Source organism: Lepisma saccharinum, unplaced genomic scaffold (assembly GCF_977018435.1).
Source record: "Lepisma saccharinum unplaced genomic scaffold, izLepSacc3.1 HAP1_SCAFFOLD_43, whole genome shotgun sequence".
In the NCBI taxonomy this organism is placed as follows: Eukaryota; Metazoa; Arthropoda; class Insecta; order Zygentoma; family Lepismatidae; genus Lepisma; species Lepisma saccharinum.
The window spans coordinates 124,904-132,866 of NW_028142903.1; positions in this window are offsets into that span (position 1 = coordinate 124,904).

Here is a 7,963-nt window from a genome sequence, read left to right on the forward strand (position 1 = left end):
AAGAATTTTCAAATTTTCAGATAGGAGGTTCCATATAAGGTCAAAAACTACATACTCAGATCTTCACCAAACTTTGCAGGGATACATTGGATGTCAAGACACGTGGAAAAAACGTACAAAACAAGAGATTGGAGACATCAAGATTATGGACGAATTTTTTGAGAATTTTCAAATTTTCAGAAAGGAGGTTCCATATAAGGTCAAAAACTACATACTCAGATCTTCACCAAACTTTGCAGGGATACATTGGATGTCAAGACACGTGGAAAAAACGTACAAAACAAGAGATTGGAGACATCAAGATTTTCGACGAATTTTTTAAGAATTTTCAAATTTTCAGAAAGGATGTTCCAGATAAGGTCAAAAACGACATACTCAGATCTTCACCAAACTTTGCAGGGATACATTGGAGGTCGAGACACGTGGAAAAAACGTACAAAACAAGAGATTGGAGACATCAAGATTTTGGACGAATTTTTGAAGAATTTTCAAATTTTCTGATAGGAGGTCCCAGATAAGGTCAAAAACTACATACTCAGATCTCCACCAAACATTGCAGGGATACATTGGATGTCAAGACACGTGGAAAAAACGTACAAAACAAGAGATTGGAGACATCAAGATTTTCGACGAATTTTTGAAGAATTTTCAAATTTTCAGATAGGAGGTTCCAGATAAGGTCAAAAACTACATACTCAGATCTTCACCAAACGTTGCAGGGATACTTTGCATGTCAAGACACGTGGAAAAAACGTACAAAACAAGAGATTGGAGACATCAAGATTTTCGACGAATTTTTTAAGAATTTTCAAATTTTCAGATGGGAGGTTCCAGATAAGGTCAAAAACGACATACTCAGATCTTCACCAAACTTTGCATGGATACATTGGATGTCAAGACACGTGGAAAAAACGTACAAAACAAGAGATTGGGGTCATCAAGATTTTGCACGGATTTTTTAGGAATTTTCAAATTTTCAGATGGGAGGTTCCAGATAAGGTCAAAAACTACATACTCAGATCTTCACCAAACTTTGCAGGGATACATTGGATGTCAAGACACGTGGAAAAAACGTACAAAACAAGAGATTGGAGACATCAAGATTTTGGACGAATTTTTTAAGAATTTTCAAATTTTCAGATAGGAGGTTCCATATAAGGTCAAAAACTACATACTCAGATCTTCACCAAACTTTGCATGTATACATTATGTGTCAAGACACGTGGAAAAAACGTACAAAACAAAAGATTGGAGACATCAAGATTTTGGTCGAATTTTTTAAGAATTTTCAAATTTTCAGATGGGAGGTTCCAGATAAGGTCAAAAACTACATACTCAGATCTTCACCAAACTTTGCAGGGATACATTGGATGTCAAGACACGTGGAAAAAACGTACAAAAAAGAGATTGGAGACATCAAGATTTTGGACGAATTTTTTAACAATTTTCAAATTTTCAGAAAGGATGTTCCAGATAAGGTCAAAAACGACATACTCAGATCTTCACCAAACTTTGCAGGGATACATTGGATATCAAGACACGTGGAAAAAACGTACAAAACAAGAGATTGGAGACATCAAGATTTTGGACGAATTTTTTAAGAATTTTCAAATTTTCAGATAGGAGGTTCCAGATAAGGTCAAAAACTACATACTCAGATCTTCACCAAACTTTGCAGGGATACATTGGATGTCAAGACACGTGGAAAAAACGTACAAAACAAGAGATTGGGGTCATCAAGATTTTGGACGGATTTTTTAGGAATTTTCAAATTTTCAGATGGGAGGTTCCAGATAAGGTCAAAAACTACATACTCAGATCTTCACCAAGCATTGCAGGGATACATTGGATGTCAAGACACGTGGAAAAAACGTACAAAACAAGAGATTGGAGACATCAAAATTTTGGACGAATTTTTTAAGAATTTTCAAATTTTCAGATAGGAGGTTCCAGATGAGGTCAAAAACTACATACTCAGATCTTCACCAAACTTTGCAGGAATACTTTGCATGTCAAGACACGTGGAAAAAACGTACAAAACAAGAGATTGGAGACATCAAAATTTTGGACGAATTTTTTAAGAATTTTCAAATTTTCAGAAAGGATGTTCCATATAAGGTCAAAAACTACATACTCAGATCTTCACCAAACTTTGCAGGGATACTTTGGATGTCAAGACACGTGGAAAAAACGTACAAAACAAGAGATTGGGGTCATCAAGATTTTGGACGGATTTTTTAGGAATTTTCAAATTTTCAGATGGGAGGTTCAATATAAGGTCAAAAACTACATACTCAGATCTTCACCAAACTTTGCATGGATACATTGGATGTCAAGACACGTGGAAAAAACATACAAAACATAGGATTCGGAACATCAAGATTTTGGTCGAATTTTTTAAGAATTTTCAAATTTTCAGATAGGAGGTTCCATATAAGGTCAAAAACTACATACTCAGATCTTCACCAAACATTGCAGGAATACATTGGATGTCAAGACACGTGGAAAAAACGTACAAAACAAGAGATTGGGGTCATCAAGATTTTGCACGGATTTTTTAGGAATTTTCAAATTTTCAGATGGGAGGTTCCAGATAAGGTCAAAAACTACATACTCAGATCTTCACCAAACTTTGCAGGGATACATTGGATGTCAAGACACGTGGAAAAAACGTACAAAACAAGAGATTGGAGACATCAAGATTTTGGACGAATTTTTTAAGAATTTTCAAATTTTCAGATAGGAGGTTCCATATAAGGTCAAAAAATACATACTCAGATCTTCACCAAACTTTGCATGGATACATTATGTGTCAAGACACGTGGAAAAACGTACAAAACAAAAGATTGGAGACATCAAGATTTTGGTCGAATTTTTTAAGAATTTTCAAATTTTCAGATGGGAGGTTCCAGATAAGGTCAAAAACTACATACTCAGATCTTCACCAAACTTTGCAGGGATACATTGGATGTCAAGACACGTGGAAAAAACGTACAAAAAAGAGATTGGAGACATCAAGATTTTGGACGAATTTTTTAACAATTTTCAAATTTTCAGAAAGGATGTTCCAGATAAGGTCAAAAACGACATACTCAGATCTTCACCAAACTTTGCAGGGATACATTGGATATCAAGACACGTGGAAAAAACGTACAAAACAAGAGATTGGAGACATCAAGATTTTGGACGAATTTTTTAAGAATTTTCAAATTTTCAGAAAGGATGTTCCAGATAAGGTCAAAAACGACATACTCAGATCTTCACCAAACTTTGCAGGGATCCATTGGAGGTCGAGACACGTGGAAAAAACGTACAAAACAAGAGATTGGAGACATCAAGATTTTGGACGAATTTTTGAAGAATTTTCAAATTTTCAGATAGGAGGTTCCAGATAAGGTCTAAAACTACATACTCAGATCTCCACCAAACATTGCAGGAATACATTGGATGTCAAGACACGTGGAAAAAACGTACAAAACAAGAGATTGGAGACATCAAAATTTTGGACGAATTTTTTAAGAATTTTCAAATTTTCAGATAGGAGGTTCCAGATGAGGTCAAAAACTACATACTCAGATCTTCACCAAACTTTGCAGGAATACTTTGCATGTCAAGACACGTGGAAAAAAAGTACAAAACAAGAGATCGGAGACATCAAGATTTTCGACGATTTTTTTAAGAATTTTCAAATTTTCAGATAGGAGGTTCCAGATGAGGTCAAAAACTACATACTCAGATCTTCACCATACTTTGCAGGAATACATTGGATGTCAAGACACGTGGAAAAAACATACAAAACATATGATTGGTGACATCAAGATTTTGGACGAATTTTTTAAGAATTTTCAAATTTTCAGATAGGAGGTTCCATATAAGGTCAAAAACTACATACTCAGATCTTCACCAAACTTTGCAGGGATACATTGGAGGTCGAGACACGTGGAAAAAAAGTACAAAACAAGAGATTGGGGTCATCAAGATTTTGGACTCATTTTTTAGGAATTTTCAAATTTTCAGATGGGAGGTTCCAGATAAGGTCAAAAACTACATACTCAGATCTTCACCAAACATTGCAGGGATACATTGGATGTCAAGACACGTGGAAAAAACGTACAAAACAAGAGATTGGAGACATCAAGATTTTGGACGAATTTTTTAAGAATTTTCAAATTTTCAGATAGGAGGTTCCAGATGAGGTCAAAAACTACATACTCAGATCTTCACCATACTTTGCAGGAATACTTTGCATGTCAAGACACGTGGAAAAAACGTACAAAACAAGAGATCGGAGACATCAAGATTTTCGACGAATTTTTTAAGAATTTTCAAATTTTCAGATGGGAGGTTCCAGATAAGGTCAAAAACGACATACTCAGATCTTCACCAAACTTTGCAGGGATCCATTGGAGGTCGAGACACGTGGAAAAAACGTACAAAACAAGAGATTGGAGACATCAAGATTTTGGACGAATTTTTTAAGAATTTTCAAATTTTCAGATAGGAGGTTCCATATAAGGTCAAAAACTACATACTCAGATCTTCACCAAACTTTGCAGGGATACATTGGATGTCAAGACACGTGGAAAAAACGTACAAAACAAGAGATTGGAGACATCAAGATTTTCGACGAATTTTTTAAGAATTTTCAAATTTTCAGATAGGAGGTTCCAGATAAGGTCAAAAACTACATACTCAGATCTTCACCAAACGTTGCAGGGATACTTTGCATGTCAAGACACGTGGAAAAAACGTACAAAACAAGAGATTGGAGACATCAAGATTTTCGACGAATTTTTTAAGAATTTTCAAATTTTCAGATGGGAGGTTCAATATAAGGTCAAAAACGACATACTCAGATCTTCACCAAACTTTGCAGGGATACATTGGATGTCAAGACACGTGGAAAAAACGTACAAAACAAGAGATTGGAGACATCAAGATTATGGACGAATTTTTTGAGAATTTTCAAATTTTCAGAAAGGAGGTTCCATATAAGGTCAAAAACTACATACTCAGATCTCCACCAAACATTGCAGGGATACATTGGATGTCAAGACACGTGGAAAAAACGTACAAAACAAGAGATTGGAGACATCAAGATTTTCGACGAATTTTTGAAGAATTTTCAAATTTTCAGATAGGAGGTTCCAGATAAGGTCAAAAACTACATACTCAGATCTTCACCAAACGTTGCAGGGATACTTTGCATGTCAAGACACGTGGAAAAAACGTACAAAACAAGAGATTGGAGACATCAAGATTTTCGACGAATTTTTTAAGAATTTTCAAATTTTCAGATGGGAGGTTCCAGATAAGGTCAAAAACGACATACTCAGATCTTCACCAAACTTTGCATGGATACATTGGATGTCAAGACACGTGGAAAAAACGTACAAAACAAGAGATTGGGGTCATCAAGATTTTGCACGGATTTTTTAGGAATTTTCAAATTTTCAGATGGGAGGTTCCAGATAAGGTCAAAAACTACATACTCAGATCTTCACCAAACTTTGCAGGGATACATTGGATGTCAAGACACGTGGAAAAAACGTACAAAACAAGAGATTGGAGACATCAAGATTTTGGACGAATTTTTTAAGAATTTTCAAATTTTCAGATAGGAGGTTCCATATAAGGTCAAAAACTACATACTCAGATCTTCACCAAACTTTGCAGGATTACTTTGCATGTCAAGACACGTGGAAAAAACGTACAAAACAAGAGATCGGAGACATCAAGATTTTCGACGATTTTTTTAAGAATTTTCAAATTTTCAGATGGGAGGTTCCAGATAAGGTCAAAAACGACATACTCAGATCTTCACCAAACTTTGCATGGATACATTGGATGTCAAGACACGTGGAAAAAACATACAAAACATAGGATTGGTGACATCAAGATTTTGGACGAATTTTTTAAGAATTTTCAAATTTTCAGATAGGAGGTTCCATATAAGGTCAAAAACTACATACTCAGATCTTCACCAAACTTTGCAGGGATACATTGGAGGTCGAGACACGTGGAAAAAAAGTACAAAACAAGAGATTGGGGTCATCAAGATTTTGGACGGATTTTTTAGGAATTTTCAAATTTTCAGATGGGAGGTTCCAGATAAGGTCAAAAACTACATACTCAGATCTTCACCTAACATTGCAGGGATACATTGGATGTCAAGACACGTGGAAAAAACGTACAAAACAAGAGATTGGAGACATCAAGATTTTGGACGAATTTTTTAAGAATTTTCAAATTTTCAGATAGGTTCCAGATGAGGTCAAAAACTACATACTCAGATCTTCACCAAACTTTGCAGGAATACTTTGCATGTCAAGACACGTGGAAAAAACGTACAAAACAAGAGATCGGAGACATCAAGATTTTCGACGAATTTTTTAAGAATTTTCAAATTTTCAGATGGGAGGTTCCAGATAAGGTCAAAAACGACATACTCAGATCTTCACCAAACTTTGCAGGGATCCATTGGAGGTCGAGACACGTGGAAAAAACGTACAAAACAAGAGATTGGAGACATCAAGATTTTGGACGAATTTTTTAAGAATTTTCAAATTTTCAGATAGGAGGTTCCATATAAGGTCAAAAACTACATACTCAGATCTTCACCAAACTTTGCAGGGATACATTGGATGTCAAGACACGTGGAAAAAACGTACAAAACAAGAGATTGGAGACATCAAGATTTTCGACGAATTTTTTAAGAATTTTCAAATTTTCAGATGGGAGGTTCAATATAAGGTCAAAAACGACATACTCAGATCTTCACCAAACTTTGCAGGGATCCATTGGAGGTCGAGACACGTGGAAAAAACGTACAAAACAAGAGATTGGAGACATCAAGATTATGGACGAATTTTTTGAGAATTTTCAAATTTTCAGAAAGGCGGTTCCATATAAGGTCAAAAACTACATACTCAGATCTTCACCAAACTTTGCAGGGATACATTGGATGTCAAGACACGTGGAAAAAACGTACAAAACAAGAGATTGGAGACATCAAGATTTTCGACGAATTTTTTAAGAATTTTCAAATTTTCAGAAAGGATGTTCCAGATAAGGTCAAAAACGACATACTCAGATCTTCACCAAACTTTGCAGGGATACATTGGAGGTCGAGACACGTGGAAAAAACGTACAAAACAAGAGATTGGAGACATCAAGATTTTGGACGAATTTTTGAAGAATTTTCAAATTTTCTGATAGGAGGTCCCAGATAAGGTCAAAAACTACATACTCAGATCTCCACCAAACATTGCAGGGATACATTGGATGTCAAGACACGTGGAAAAAACGTACAAAACAAGAGATTGGAGACATCAAGATTTTCGACGAATTTTTGAAGAATTTTCAAATTTTCAGATAGGAGGTTCCAGATAAGGTCAAAAACTACATACTCAGATCTTCACCAAACGTTGCAGGGATACTTTGCATGTCAAGACACGTGGAAAAAACGTACAAAACAAGAGATTGGAGACATCAAGATTTTCGACGAATTTTTTAAGAATTTTCAAATTTTCAGATGGGAGGTTCCAGATAAGGTCAAAAACGACATACTCAGATCTTCACCAAACTTTGCATGGATACATTGGATGTCAAGACACGTGGAAAAAACGTACAAAACAAGAGATTGGGGTCATCAAGATTTTGCACGGATTTTTTAGGAATTTTCAAATTTTCAGATGGGAGGTTCCAGATAAGGTCAAAAACTACATACTCAGATCTTCACCAAACTTTGCAGGGATACATTGGATGTCAAGACACGTGGAAAAAACGTACAAAACAAGAGATTGGAGACATCAAGATTTTGGACGAATTTTTTAAAGAATTTTCAAATTTTCAGATAGGAGGTTCCATATAAGGTCAAAAACTACATACTCAGATCTTCACCAAACTTTGCATGGATACATTATGTGTCAAGACACGTGGAAAAAACGTACAAAACAAAAGA